Genomic DNA, 16,036 nt, shown 5'->3' on the forward strand with positions numbered 1-16,036 from the left:
GACAGTAAAGACATTTATAACATTTTAAATTATTTATTTTTTAAATTTATATTTATCAGAAAATAATCCTAAAAGATATATATGATTACCACAAAATTATTAAGCAGCACAACTGTTATCAACACAGAATATAATAAAATCGGCATTATTAAATCAGGAATTATTTCTGAAGGCTTTATTAAAAGATCCAAAATATAATAAATATATTACAAAAACATAACAGTTTAATTCATAATTTTACTGTTAAAAAAAGAAAAATAAATTACTAACACTATTTTTTTTAAATAATATAATAAATATAATATAATAATTATTAGTTTATATACTTAACATTTTATTTATGGAACAATATTTAAGTTTCTATAAATGACAAGAGCTGTGCAGGGGTGAGTAAATAATGACAGCATTTTCATTTTTGGACAAACCAAGTGTAAAATCAATATAATATTTATCTAAAACGGTCTCTACCTTCAGGCTGGCGCAGTGGGTGGTAGACAATGACAGACTTAATGGCTTGCCATGAATTCAGGAGCTCGACAGCATTAGCACCGGTGGTCTTATGAGCTCGACGGAGAGATTTGGACTTCCCATCAGTCCAATAAATGAAGTCCTCGAACAGCGTGAGCCCCATCACACCCTGGATGTGGTCGTGAGGAACTGTGGTAGAGAGTATCATACCATGTACCATCATAAAGTTGCATTACTGTATTTATAAGTGATTTACTCAGTCATTATCCTTCAACTATCAAATTTACTGTACTCTAGTCTAACTTTTGTGAATGTACTTTAAGTACAATGACAGATCTTTAATGTTATACTTTTTTGGCATGTTCCACACACATATACACAGAAGATTGTGGCCTAGCGTTATTATACTGTTGAAAGGCTTTATTGCGGTTTCTTTTATCCAATTGCTGCCTTGTTATGGTCCACTAATCCAATACATGAAAACAAAAAAACAACAACACAAAATTACGACTCATTTTGTACCCCGGTGCCTCTGGGAACCATCCATGTTGGCAAAAAAGATGTGATTGTCATCAGCCCAGTAGATTCTCTTGTTTGTGTAGTCAATGGTCAGAGCTGAGGGGCTGTAGATTTCTTTGTTCACAATAACGCTCTGGCCTTGGCCGTCCATGCCAACGCGACCGACGTGAGGATTTTCACAACAGTCAATCCAGAACACATACCTGAGGAACAGAGAGTGACCCTCATTCATCAACTCTCATCACAGTTGTTTCAAGCAGAGATTAGCTATTCTCATTGTTCTGGAGGTCTATGCGTTCGTTCTTTTTCTTGTGACAAAATAAAGTCTCTCTGGATTGATGGTGCTGAAGTAGAAAGGATACTGTACAGATTTGAAAAGGAAGCATTTGTACCCGGTTTGAGCATCCAGAGCCAAGTCAGTTGGGTTCTTCAGGCCAGAGCTCACTAAGACAGTGGGGTATAAACCGTTGGATTTGGACACTTCCAGTGTCTTTCTCTCCACGTCGCACCAGTACAAGTTCTTCCCAATCCAGTCCACAGCAAGCGCACTTGGCACAGCTGTTCGGTGAACAATCTAATAAAGCAAATAAGTGGCATTCAGATCAGTCACTATAATCTTATCACACAATACTACTTTAATGAGCAAATAGGATAATGGGAAAACAGGTCATTAAAGTAATAGTTCAGCCAAAAATGGAGAAAACTGTCATTATTTACTCATATTCATATTGTTCCAAACCAGTATGGTTTTCTTTTGTCAGCAGAACAGAAAAGTTGAAATTGTGTAATCAAGGACTTGTTGCTTTTTTTTTGCAATTTCATTAAAGAGGACATTGTGCTTTCAAGGTTCAAAACAAATCACCATAAAAGTAGTCCATATAATGCACCACACTGTATTTGTCCTCTAAAGTCAGCTTTGTTTGAGGACAGGCTGAAATGTAATCCTCTAAAGTCAGTGAGCCAGGTCAATCACAAATGATTTTGACCTGTATGAACTGGATAGCGATTTTCTAAAAAGATGCGAATCAAAAGAATGATTCATTCACAACGGATGACGTAATTTGCCTGATTTTGTGAAATGATTCATTCTTGAATCAGAATGATCTGGTACTCATCCCTCATTCACTGTAATTGCATAGAAAAGAGTGACCAGAACATTCTTCAAAATCCTCCTTTTGTGTTCAACATAAGAAAGCAAGTCATTCAGGTTCAGAATATAAGTGAATATAAAATTACAAAATCATTCCTTTAAATTAGTTATTCTATCTGTTTGGTATAGTGCCTGAAGCTAACACTGCATGGCATGCTGATAAAACACAAACTTTGCTGTCCCAACACAGGCTGTCACTTCAAGGCATGATAAGCTTTGAGATCTTTTCTATCATCATCATCTGACAGGGCGTATGTAGCCATGCCAACTATAAAGACCGCCCCTTCAGAAGTAATTTAAGCAAAACTGAGCTTGAAAAATTCTCTGAAATGTCAATGATTGAGGAACATTTCCCCAATCAGGAAAGTGCCTCCAGATGAGAGGATGAGGGGAAACATTAATATTCTGAGTGGGAAAGAAAGAGCCTCTGGTATTCTAGTGATCTAGTCAAGCTCTGATTTGTGTGGAAATGAAGGCTAACTCATCACAAAATCACATGACGAATGATTCCCGGAATAGCTGCAATTTATAAATGTGTATATGATATTCAAAATCATCTTTTAGACATTATTGAAAGGTTTTAGTTATGGTATGCGTCCTAAATGATGCCTACCAACATAGATTTCAGTATTCCCATAACAGAGGAAAAATATACAACTGACACTTCTATGGAGTGGTTCAGCATGCAAACTGATTAGGCCATATCGCATTTCAACATTGGCCCATTATATATTAATAGACAAATTCCCTTATTGAATCACACCAAAGGCTTTGCCTGAGGCATCATGTCAAACGTGCTCCAGTGCAGGAGTTACTCATTACATTACAGTGATCAAACCCATAGTGCACTGCTCCCAGAATCCAAACATTTGTTGCTAGGGGCAGTCTTGTAACTTGCTCCTTGCTTCCGTTTATAAATTGTGCAAAATAATGCATCTGAAGTCTGTAAAAAAATGCTGATTATGTGATAATGAATATTCAGGCTACACCTTCAGCATTGAAAAACATCTGTAACTCTATTCCCTATTCATCATGCCAAGAGTTTGCAATAAATGATTTGCAATAAACAATTGTTATTCAACAGTTGAATGCAGCACATCAGACTTGGGGAGAGTCTTGCAGGCAATATACATACATTCATCAAGTTATCCATAAATACATGGACTTCACTGACTCTTGCACATATCTTATCATTCAAAGGCAACAAAGAGATTGAAATTTTGAGTAAGTAAGTGATTCTCAAAATGTATTAGTAAAATAGATTGTATGCTGCAGGTGAAAAGTCTGATGGTTGTACAAAAATTAGGAATTAGATTTTTTGTTAGCAAGATCATTTTTTTTTTTTCATCTGTAAGGATACGATCGGCTGTCTAAAGTGAAAAGTATCAAAAAGTCATATGTGAGTTTCTTCTTCATCTTCCAAGTTTAATTAATTGAGATTTAAGAAACAAAAATAATAAATGTATAGTATGACTTTAATAAAAAATTAATAAAGAATTTTGGTCATATTAAACACATCTTAGTAATTTAACTAGGGAACACATTTAGAACATAGGAAAAGTTGGGAAAAAAAGTGTTAATAGTAAGCGATCTGAAATGTGATGACTAATTAAGTCAAATTAGTGTGTAGTGTGAATAAATCTTCGATTTAAGTGTCAGATTTAGCAGTGTCATTAAACAGTCTTATGGAATTGGGGAAGAAGCTGTTATTATATCTTGATCAGTAAAAAAAAAAAAAAGTATGAAAGCTATTCCCGGAGAGATTCACCATGATTCCTTATTTACACCGAAATGGTGCATTTAAGTACCTTAAAGGTTCATATTAGTACCTAAAGTGTTCATATTGGTACTTAAATGCTAAATTTTTGTAAAGTAAGTTGGTAGCACTTTATTTTACAGTCCTGTTCCTCATGTACATACTATGTACTTATTATAGTAATTACAATAACTACATAATAACTAGGTACTAACCCTGAACCTACCCCTAAACCTAACCCTACCCCATGTAGTTACCTTGGGTTACCAGAACTTTCTTAGATAAATACACTGTAAGTACACTATAAGTACAGGTTAGTACACGTACTGTAAAATAAAGTGCAACCAGTAAGTCTGTTTTTGTCATGTCTATCCAGCATACTAGGAGAACAATGTACTGTCAGTAATTGTCAGTAAATAATAAATTAATATAATCATCAATTAAGTTGTTCTTCCGCAATGGAGCTGCATCATTATATCCCAAGTTAACGATGGGAAAGGTCTCCTACCCAATCTAAACATTGTATCAGCTTGCATGGTCTCTATTTCCAAAATCCTGAAGATTACACCCACGAATGCTAATGAATTTCAAATAGCTTTAGCTTGTGCTGAGCAGGGGTGATAAATCAGGAGGGGGCAACACTGTGTAATGAAGCCAAATGAGGCTCTTGGCCCCTGCAATGAAGCTAATGAGATGGGGAAAAGTATTGCTCAGCAGGTACGTGGCAAAGATGTGCATCTAAGCGTTAACCATGTGACCTTAACGAGTCCCTGAAATAATGCTAAAATGAGCATTTATATTTATGGCTGTATGACTACAGATGTCTAACATTCAGATGTTACCTTTAGACCTCTTCATCGCTTCCCTGTTGCTAACATGCCATATAACGGTTAGTTCAGACCTATTACAATTGTTGTCGGTCCTTTGTGAGCCATAATAACTATTAAGAGAAATGAGAAACCAGGCACACCTTGAGGTCACTGCCATTAAGGCGAATTCTGTTTATCCTCCGGCCGCTGGGTCTGCTAGAGTCAATCCAGTAAATGAACTCCTTCTTGTAGTCAAAATCCAAGCTGATAATGTTGTTAAGGCCCTACAGAAGTGAGAAGGAAACACAACATAGAGGTAATAGAGGTGAATTAAGTAACTGCACAACAAATGTGACTGTTAGCGCAGTCACTGTGATGTATTAGCCGGGTAAAGGCTAGAGTCAGCACGCATAGATCAAGTATGCAGAACAAAAAAAGAATGAGATGTTACACCTTATACGTCTATTCAATTACCTGGAAGGCTTAATTAGTCACTTCCACATATGCTTATTTTGACAGGATCTGGCAAGGATGTATTACAGACATGAAACATACAGAGAATGCATTTCTTTTGATGTCTTCTCATCGTATTGATTTTGGAAGAGGACGCAGTGTGCTATTGGATGCATGTGGATGCTGGCTTCAGAATCCAGGGAAGCAGTTCAGAGATCCTTCAGAGTGAACTCTGTGGGTACATTCGTTACTGTCATGTTCACGTCAGACTGCTGTCACTCAGTCTACCGCTCGCTAGCCCCCCTGCCTTTGCCCATTTCACCACAGATGCTAAGATCAAGCGACGGGCATGATGACAGATGAAGAAAAGCTCTGATACCGCCATCAGATCTTCAGCACTAGGAGATCCCAAAGACCTTTGCCTTATATTATGGCAAGAACCTATCTATCTATCTATCTATCTATCTATCTATCTATCTATCTATCTATCTATCTATCTATCTATCTATCTATCTATCTATCTATCTATCTATCTATCTATCTATCTATCTATCTATCTATCTATCTATCCATCCATCCATCCATCCATCCATCCATCCATCCATCCATCCATCCATCCATCCATCCATCCATCCATCTATCGGTTGGTCTGTCTATCATGCTTTTTATTTTTTAAACAATGTTGACGTCAGTTGTGCTACTTAATATTTTGGTGAAAACAATTATATATATACTTTTTTCAGGCTTCTATTCTGATAAATAGACAATTCAAAAGAACAGTTAAAAAAATAATTTTTTTAGGAAGGAAAAAGCACCATTACAAGACAAAAACAGCTGTAAGAGAGGAAAATATGTTAAATTATAACTACATCTGTTAGATAACTAGCCAATAAGAAGTAAAATTAACTGCAAACTAAATTAATATAGCAATATTGTTGCAGTTTTTATCTTGTTGCTGGTCAAAATGTTGTCTATGATGTAATTCACTATTTTCCCCTAAATGTTAGATGATAAATAATGAGCAGGATAATGTACAGTCAGCCAGTCATTACTGCTAAATAAACCCATTCAGGGTGATAAAAGTGGGCTTCTAATGACCAGGTGACTGCACATTTTCTCTTACTTATTGCACTGGCTATGCTTCAAACTGAAGGGACAGGCGATGCTTTAATTATGGATACTGTACGGCAGCTCGATAAATAGCTACTAATATTCCACAGAGCAAACGAGATCATGCTCTATGCTAGTGTGAGGTCAACAAAGACCTCGATTGTCGAGAAGAGGCCACAGGGGCCACTCATATTTAAGTGCAAAAGCTTTCCTTCTTTCACTCATATTAAACAAAATGGAATAAATTAAATTGAATGATTGCTGATGAGACTACTCCATAAAGGGGAGAGTTTTCTGAGAGCCCTATAGACATTCCCCTGGATGACAGCCTCAATTGGTATGAATAATGTAATGAGCGCCGAATTGAGGAAACTCACATTTCACTAAGAATCATCATTTCGATGGTAATGACTATAGGCCTCTAATGACACCAGCTGTGGATAATAGCACAGGGAAACTCAACTTGTTACACTAGGCCAATCAGAAATGGCAGTCACATATAAAGTCAAAAGGATATTTCATAAAGTCATTCATAATATGTCAGAAAAACTCTTGAATATGCAAAAGAAAAGCAAAAAACTAAACTTTTCATTTCTGTAAGAAAATACTGCCTGTGGTGTAGAACCTTAAAATAAAAGGTTAACATTTGCAATGGACTTTGGTCAAACTAAATTGATATTTTAATAGCCAAAGACCAGGCTGATGATCAATGTAATGCTGATGTACTATATAGGAAATACTAAATTAGTGCTGAAATAAAATCAACACTTACTGTATATTTAATCTTATCTTATCCTGCAGAATTTGCATTATTGTTCATTTTGGTCTAGAATATTGTGTTATCTTTTTGATTATCATCATAGCTGGTATTTGAACAATTTTTGGTAATGTAAGTAAAGTGTGTGTGTGTGTGTTGGGGGGGGGGGGGTTAGTTTTTTTTTTTTAATGGTCAACTATTTTGTACTGTTTTGTTTGTAAACGGTGCTTGATCTGTGTGTATTTTTCTCGATTCAGACAAGTTGATTTTTTCACAAAAAACAACACAAAACAACAACAACTTAATATTGAATTTGTTTCTTACAAACACATAGCTTTTTTGCTTCACAAAACATTAATTGATGGACTAGAGTCATGTGGTCAGGGTCACATAACATTTAATAAAACTACATTTTTGAAAGTTTATAATCCATTGATAATCTGTCAGAAAATGTATACTATTTAATGGTAAAATGTCAAAAGGTTAATTCATTCATGTTAATTGTTATAATCTCAAAACTAAATGGCTGTTCTTACATTAATGGGCTTAACTGATATTAGATGTAAAATGTAAACAATACTTCTCACTTTCAAGACCAGCAACTGAAGGAGTGTTTTTAATTCTTGCATGCGAAGCTCCACCAAGCCGGGACACTAGTTAATGACTTCAATTAGTGTTTTCAAAGGGCATAGGAGACAATAGACACCGTGTTGTTATCACAGTCATGTCACCACAGCTTAATTGGTCCTCTATTAGGCTTTTACAAACACAGCAGTTTCCTCTTATGATCTGGTCTCTGAAGTCCAGTAACATTTCATGAAGCAGTACAACACTCTGAGCTGGGAAGATTACATGGACAGCCTTTCAATAAAGTGTGGTATGAAAATAAACAATAAATGAGAGAACGTAATTAGAAAACAGTTGATGTAGAGCTTTACCTGTTTCAGAAAAGTGTAATTGGATCCATCGACACTTAATTTTCTGATTTCATGAAGATCGGCAAGTATAAGAAAGGGCTCTTCAGCTGTGGGAAAAATAAAGGTGACTTGATGTGATGAAGACGGACAATTGTCAAGTTAACAAAGCCTGAAACCACCAGGTTTAGTTGAAGCACATTCCGGGGAGAAATCACTAAATTATATTTACCTGAAAGTGACTTGCAGCTGTTGGGGTCTTTTCTAGAAGCTTCATAGCCGTCTACACAAAAACACTTAAAGGAACCATAAGTGTTTGTGCAGTTCTGGCTGCAGGGTAGTGTGGTGGAGCATTCGTCAGTGTCAACACATGTTCTCCCATCATTCTTCAGGTGAAATCCCGGCCAGCACTTACACTAGAAACATTTGTGAAAAAAAATGATAAAGATATTTTGATTTGAAACCAGGAAATTGCTAATAATAAAAAAAGAAACCTCTCTGCTGAGACCACTCTGCAAAATTCAACATTTTAACAACTTAATGAAAATACTCAAAAAATATTGCCATTATTTGAGGTCATTTGCATGTCATTCCAAATCTGTATCACTTAAAACACACAAAGAGATGTTAGGCAAAAACATTCATGGTGTTCTTTTCCACACACATCAAATTGAGTGGGGTTCACTTATTTCTGAGTCATCTGCTCCTTTGAAAAAAATAAAAAAATCATTTGGTTTAAAAGTTGAACCAGAACAAAAGTGCTGGCATTTTACTGATAACAATGTTTTATCAATGTAACAATGATAACAATGAATTATAAATGTTTTAAATAACTAAATCTGTTGCTTTGAAGCTCATTCAATTACTCGTGATATGTTCTTTGCTCAGTTGTTCTCAACATCCCTTCATTTATACCACAGTAAATGAGGTCAGACTCTTTACTAACAGGATCTGACTCAACTACAATACCTACAGTATCAGTGATTTCTTTATCGGTTTTTAGGGTGACTGGTTAGATAACTGCCAGGGAATGACACTGCCTCCAAGCAACTCTGATGATCTCAGGTCATGTTAACATGGCACTCATGACACCTAGTTTGCCAATCAGTAAGTGTCTGTAACTCGAGAGAATTAGCTCCACAATCCCCCTTCTTAAGGCACGCCTCTAGGCAACTCCCAAAGGCACAAGACTTTGTTTAAACTTGATCTGAGCTTGCCAATTAAGTACCAATGAAGCAAAACTGGGACAAATCATTCCTATAGCTTTTTACTTTGTTCTTTATGTGTTTGCCAAACTTATTCAGTAAAAAAATAGTTTCTGCAAAGCAATTCATCAGTGACATTTGTGCAAACCTTCAAAGTCACATGAAATAAAGACATGTACTGTGTGTGTGTATGTGAATCTATCAATCTATCTATCAATCTATCAATCTATCAATCAATCTATCAATCAATCAATCTATCTATCTATCTATCTATCTGCAAATGCAGTTTACAGACGCTGCGGTGGCGGTACGTGCGGCGGTAAAAAGGGCCTTTAGTCTGTCCACCTACTGTTTCTATCTATCTATCTATCTATCTATCTATCTATCTATCTATCTATCTATCTATCTATCTATCTATCTATCTATCTATCTATCTATCTATCTATCTATCTATCTATCTATCTATCCATCCATCCATCCATCCATCCATCCATCCATCCATCCATCCATCCATCTATCTATCTATCTATCTATCTATCTATCTATCTATCTATCTATCTATAAATGTATAACAATCTAATTCATAAACCTCACAAACCTTGTATCCCACTGGTAAATCCTGGCAATCCTGCGTACAGCCACTGACACGACGGTTGAGACATTCATTGACATTGCAGTTTTTCTCATCTGAGCGATCTCCACAGTCATCTTTCAGGTCACATAAACTCTTCTCAGATATACAGCGGCCATTTGAGCACATGAAAAAAGAACTGTTGCATAAGCTCTCTGGAAATAATCGAGGAAAGTGCAAACAAAGGAAACAAATTAAGGAAAAGTACAAAGCAATTTAAACAATACAGACTTGTAATGTTGAAAACCAAGCTGTGAATGTAAAAAATGCTTTTGGATAAAGCATGAATGGTTGGATGGCTTTAACTCTGCAAAGCTAGAGGGCATAAAAGTTGCAATCCAACAAAATCCCAATTTTATTTCAAGCTTCCTGCAACTGCCAGTAAGTGCAAGGCTTTTTTAAAATAAATGCTTGGTATGCTCAGCTGAAAACATGCCATCCCCGCAGGTCAAAGTTATCCACTTCAGCCCCCTGCTTTTATCCATGATGTTCCTTGGCCGCTTGTATTCCCTCAGATGTTCAGTAAGCCTCACATCCATCAGTCAAACATATTTCAGGCACAGCTCTGTTGGGCCATTACCGGCAGCCAGGCATTTGAGGTTGAGGGGCAGCTCATCAGAGTTGTCAGGGCAGTCTGGGTAACCATCACATTCCCACTGGGCGCTGAGAAGACATCTGCCATCAGCACAGCGGAACTCATCCGGCCCACATGAGCGGTACACTGCGTAAAGAGTGAGGACTGTCAACATAGTGACACACTTTGCTACCAATCTTAAAGGGATAGCTCACACAAAAATACTCAACTAAATTCTGTCAGCATTCATTTTAAAACGGATTTGATAAAAATGTTGTCCATGAGACACAAAAAGCCGATTTTTAGTGGAATGTCCAATGTGCTATTTTTACAATTAAAATGTTAAAACTACTATACAATTTTGTCCACTTGACTTGAGAAATCCAGATATTCTGATACAATACATTTTATTTTCCAAAGAAAGAAGACACATCCAATATCCAAGATAAAATTAAATAACATAAGGTGTTAGTAAATTATGACAGATTATAAATGTTTGGATAAACTATGTGAACCCTGAAGATGAATATAAAACAACAAAGGTTTATGATGTTACTTTTCAAGAAAATAATCTGCAAATGACTTTGGGTTAGAATTTCTAAGAACTAATGAGAACTCTTTTTTGTTCTGAATAATTTCCTAGACTTTTTATTTTATATTTTAACTTCTGTTCAATAAGTTCTAGTGCCGTTCTAGTCTACTGTATAAACAGGGGCTGAGGTCCTGTGGAGAGGCTGTCCTTTCATGTTGTAAAGACCAGGGCCCGAGTTCTCCATCAAAAAGCCCACATATGTTTTAGCTTTAAGTAAAAAATAAATCTAAAACATTTTAAGAAAACCCCAATAATTAAAGTACTTCTTAATTAAGAATGTATAGTACAAATAATACAAGCACGGGGCAGCCTAAGGCTCAAAGAGCTTTAATTAACTGAGAAATGCCTCACTTTTCCATTAAAATACTGCACATTTAACTATTTCAATGTTGATTTTTGTGGTATTCAGTTTACTTTATAAATAAAATTAGCTTTTTTATATCCCTTAAAGGGGTCAAATGGTGCGATTTTTCCTTTCTCTTTGGAGTATTACAAGCTCTTTGTACTAAAGATCTACTAAAGAGATATTCTTTATAAAAGTATCTTTTATAAAGACTTTTCCACACCCTCCTAAAACACCCTCGTTTACACATGTCCCCACATGTCTACATCACTGTGTGGGAAGATTTGCATAACACCGCCCAAATGTTCACGCAAAGAATGTCAAAATTTTTCAGTTTATTTTATTGTGAAAGCGAAACTAAACTTTCTTTGTTCTTTGAAATGAAACTAACTTTGTTTGGTTTTCCAAAAGAGGGCACATCTAGAAATCAGTGGTTAAGTTATATTTACAGCACTCTTCCAGAATAGCTCGAATTAGTGTTAATTCCGTTGCTGAATAATTTTCAACAAAATGTTCAATAGCGACACTTTTTCAATTACGACAATGAGACGACAATGAACTCAAACTATTTTTAAATGACAAAAACTATCATGAAAATATATATTGACATTTTCATCAACAAATAAAAACGAGATGAAAATATTAGGAAGGGCCGATTTAGCAATCGATTCATTCAATTTCAGAATGAATCTGCTGCTAGGTTAGGAGGTTAGATGTGTGCATATGAACCAGCAGGACATAAACTAAAATACACTTGCTGCACGTCGCATCAAATTTTCAAAAATGTCAATATGTGGGAGTAAGAGAAGAGCAGACATATATATAAATCTGACGATGCAAGAGAGAGCTCAATTCGGACCAGTTTTCTGAGTGCAGACACCGATACACACTCAGAAAACTCGTCTCACAGAACGTGAGTACTCTTTCATGTTGCATGAATGGAGAATTACACACAAAATGATGTTGAATTTTCCGTTTTGACGAGTAATCACGTAAACACAGTTGATTACGTCTTAACTTAATGTAAACTGTTAGGAGAACATGTAAAGGTAGAAAAATGCATTTCTCAACAGCTCTGCTTCTCGGTTTGTCTACACTTTTGGAATATAGAAAAAGCTAATAAATATTAGGCATTCAGACAGATTTCAAGAAAAGATGCTTACCACATTCAACCGATTCATCCGAGCCATCTCCGCAGTCGTCATCATGGTCACAAACAAAGCGTTTTGGAATGCAGCCTTTGTTAAGGCATCTGAAGGAATTCTCATCACACGTGTTATTTGGAGCTGCAGGGTAAACATCAGAACCTTGAGCTTAATTAATTCTCACTAAGACTTATTTCACCTTGGGGTACTAGTCATATCTGCCAAATCCAACTCTACCAGAGCCTGCAGTCTAACAAGTTACAAAACGCATCACTAATGAAGTGTCTATGGTTAAGCATATCTTATTCTTTGAATGTCATTGAGTTTTTATATCCTGACCCGAGCACGTATCAAATAGGCAATTATAATGAATGGCCGATATCGCTGCTAGAAGAACACCTGAAGGGAGCTTTCATCGATAACACATCGACATGCAGAAGACATTTTAAACAGATCAATGTGAATATTTACCACAGCCGGCCGCCGCGAGCTCATCACTGCCATCGGGACAGTCTCTCTCCCCGTCACACAACCAGCGCTTGGGGACACATGCATACGAGCCTGGACAACTGAATAACCCTGGGGCGCAGGTCACTGAGCCTGGAGAATATTTTGTTAGTAATGCACCATTAAATGTTGCTCAGGTCCATTGATTACAAATCACAGCCTACTTGAATATCTAGAGGAATCACACATTAATTTGTGAAAGCTTTTAACAAATGCACAGCATACATTTGGATGTTCTGTGTGGCTTATCAAGTTTTGAAATTAGGAACACAGCAATATCATTTATATCTTACTGACATTTCATTACAATCCAAATTAAACATTTGTTTACTACAAATATTTTCTAATATACTAAACCATGATAGCATTTTCATAATTGCCCAATTTATAATAGTTGCATTGTATTGAGCCCATTGTGCTGCCTTTGAGGCATGGAAAAAACAATATTTACAGTCGCAAATAATGGAAGGAGAGGTCACATGCATACCGCAGAGATCCACGCTCTCGTCCACCCCATCTCCACAGTCGTCCTCACCATCACAGAGCCACTGCTTCGCTATGCACTTGTTCTTCGAACAAGCAAACTGGTTCCACAGACAGGAGGAGTCTATCAACAAAGGAGTTTGAGAGCCACAAATAACAGTACTTAGAAAAATGACATCCACAATTTAGGACTCATCTTTAGCCGAATTCTTTTCGAGATGCTTTCTTTATTTCTAAATTCAGCAGACTTGGTTGCAGACCTCTGGATTACATTACTTGTGCTCTTGGAAAACAGCAGCAACAAAACACTCCAAAACCTCTCGCCATAAATACGTCAGTCTTTGTTAGAGTGGGTTTTACACAAAGATGCAATAAAGCAGCAGAATAACTGTTTTCTGCATTTTTGTTGTGCAATCACACTTTTATCCTGTCATTCATCTCAAATACATAGAACTAGCAGACACATTTATCTCTGCTCTTTGTGTTGAGCAAAAGCTTTACCCTTTGAAAATTATTTTTGATTGCTTTCATTCAGCTCTGATATGTCTACATGCTAGTGCACTTCTAAAAGTTGACAAAATAATAATTCAGCTCATATATGGATTTAAAATGAATTGAAGTTGTGTATGTATGTACAACAGCACGGTTGAATAAGGCTAAACCTTGTACTATTGATGCATAGCAATGTTTTCTTCAAACATTTTGTACAATATAAAAGAATGACCATAAAAGTTTTTTTCCTTACAGATTGTAAAAAGGATTGTGTGTCTATCGCTTCCCCTTTCATTCTAATATGCTTGAAATAGTTTATATATATATATATATATATATATATATATATATATATATATATATATATATAAACTATTTCAAGCATATTAGAATGAAAGATAATGTGACACTGAAAACTTGAGTAAAAGCTGCTGAAAAGTCAGCTTTGACATTAAAGGAAAAAATAATAATTTTAAAATATATTAAAATAGTGAACAGTCACTTTAATTGTAATAATATTTTACAATATTATGGCCTACACTGTATTTTTTGTGTTGGTGAGCATAAGAATACTTAAAAAAAAAATAAACTTACACAAACTTATCAATCTTAAACTTTTAAATAGTCCTGTACCTCAACAGACATGCCTAAAACATGCCCTTTTTTTTAATCAAATTCTTTTATGATCAAGAAATCTAACAGATCTGATGGAATATAATTATACGCCAACATAATTATATACTATAACATGCCCATGCATGTGCAAATTGCGATAGCAGGAAAGCAGATGACAAAGATGACAGTTCATATCTAAGCCACGTTTTTTTTTTTCTCCTTTCAGTTCTATTCTAGACAGACTCTGCCTGCCAAAAGAGTTAGAGTGGTCCACTCCTGGGGTTAGAGCATGGAGAATGAAATTAAGGGTCGCAGCAGGAAAGATTGGTCTCAAATTCCCATGATTCTCCTCGACTGTCTGATGCTCTCTTGCTATATCTGCAGATATCCTATCTCCATTCACAGTGCTGATGGTGAGCAACGATGTCATGTCATCTTAAAGAGAAAAATACCCTTTCAATTCTAAAAAAGGAGCATGTCCACATTAGATGTGGAGCATATGTTGTTAAAAAAGTAATTAATTAATTAATTCATGCATTTATTCAATAATAAATAAATGCATACATACATAATCAAGAAATAACTAAAACTCATTTCTAAATGTATAATATATAATCTGAGTTACATACAACCGATTGGTAAACTGAAAATGCTTTGAGGGATCCCGCTATAAGGGCACAGGTACACATGGGGATTGGTTTTTATCACCTGAAAATGCTTCTCTTGACCTCAGTATTAGCAGCTGAATTGGTTTCTGCATTCAAAGCTCATCTCAAGAGGTGGGCCATAATCTCTCGCTCCACATGAGAAATCAAGCGGAGTGAAAGCAATGGGAGACTAATACCAGTCATGCTTACCACACTGGAACTCATCTGCGCCATCTTCACAATCCTTCTGCCCATCACAAAGCCACACGCTGGAGATGCAGTTCCCGCTGGGGCAGGCGAAGTGGCCCTCTGCACATTTCTGCCCGTGGGAGACTGCGGCAGTCAGAGAAAATACGGGTTTGATTATGGAGAGCGTAAATAAGTCCAAGATTTGCTTAGTGTAGAGAGAATTTGGTCCAGCGGTTGTTTGGGTCATTATTCCCTCCCTAAAATCGCTCCCAGGCAGCTTAAATATTTATGTGATGCAATTCTCTATGGAACTATAAGGGTGTAAAAGTGCACTTGCCTCATTAAAAGTACATCTCCATTCAGACAGGTCTTCTCCGATAAATTCCACATTTGCTTTCTATTTGAAACCACTGACACCTTAATGAGTAATAAGCTGAAACCTGCCAAGACTAATTTTCAAGCCACCTTTTCATCAGTGGTTTTGAAGGGACCGCAGCTTGCAGGAGTGTTTAAATGTCTGCTCTTCGCAAGTCTGACAATCACCAATAATTATTCATCAGCCTTGCGCACCTTTTGAGGCTCTTCAAGCATGGAGAAAAAGACAGGGGCTTGTCTCTGCTTCATTACCTCTTTCATAAATAGTGTTTCGACAAAATTAATTCGATTTTAATGGAACC

At 36.2% G+C, this 16,036-nt stretch overlaps 1 pseudogene; it reads right to left on the reverse strand.

Moving 5' to 3' along the window:
* LOC113108037 (low-density lipoprotein receptor-related protein 1B-like) overlaps positions 1-16,036 on the reverse strand; it is a 109,074-nt pseudogene that overhangs the window by 39,166 nt on the left and 53,872 nt on the right.

Source organism: Carassius auratus, chromosome 9 (assembly GCF_003368295.1).
Source record: "Carassius auratus strain Wakin chromosome 9, ASM336829v1, whole genome shotgun sequence".
NCBI lineage: Eukaryota > Metazoa > Chordata > Actinopteri > Cypriniformes > Cyprinidae > Carassius > Carassius auratus.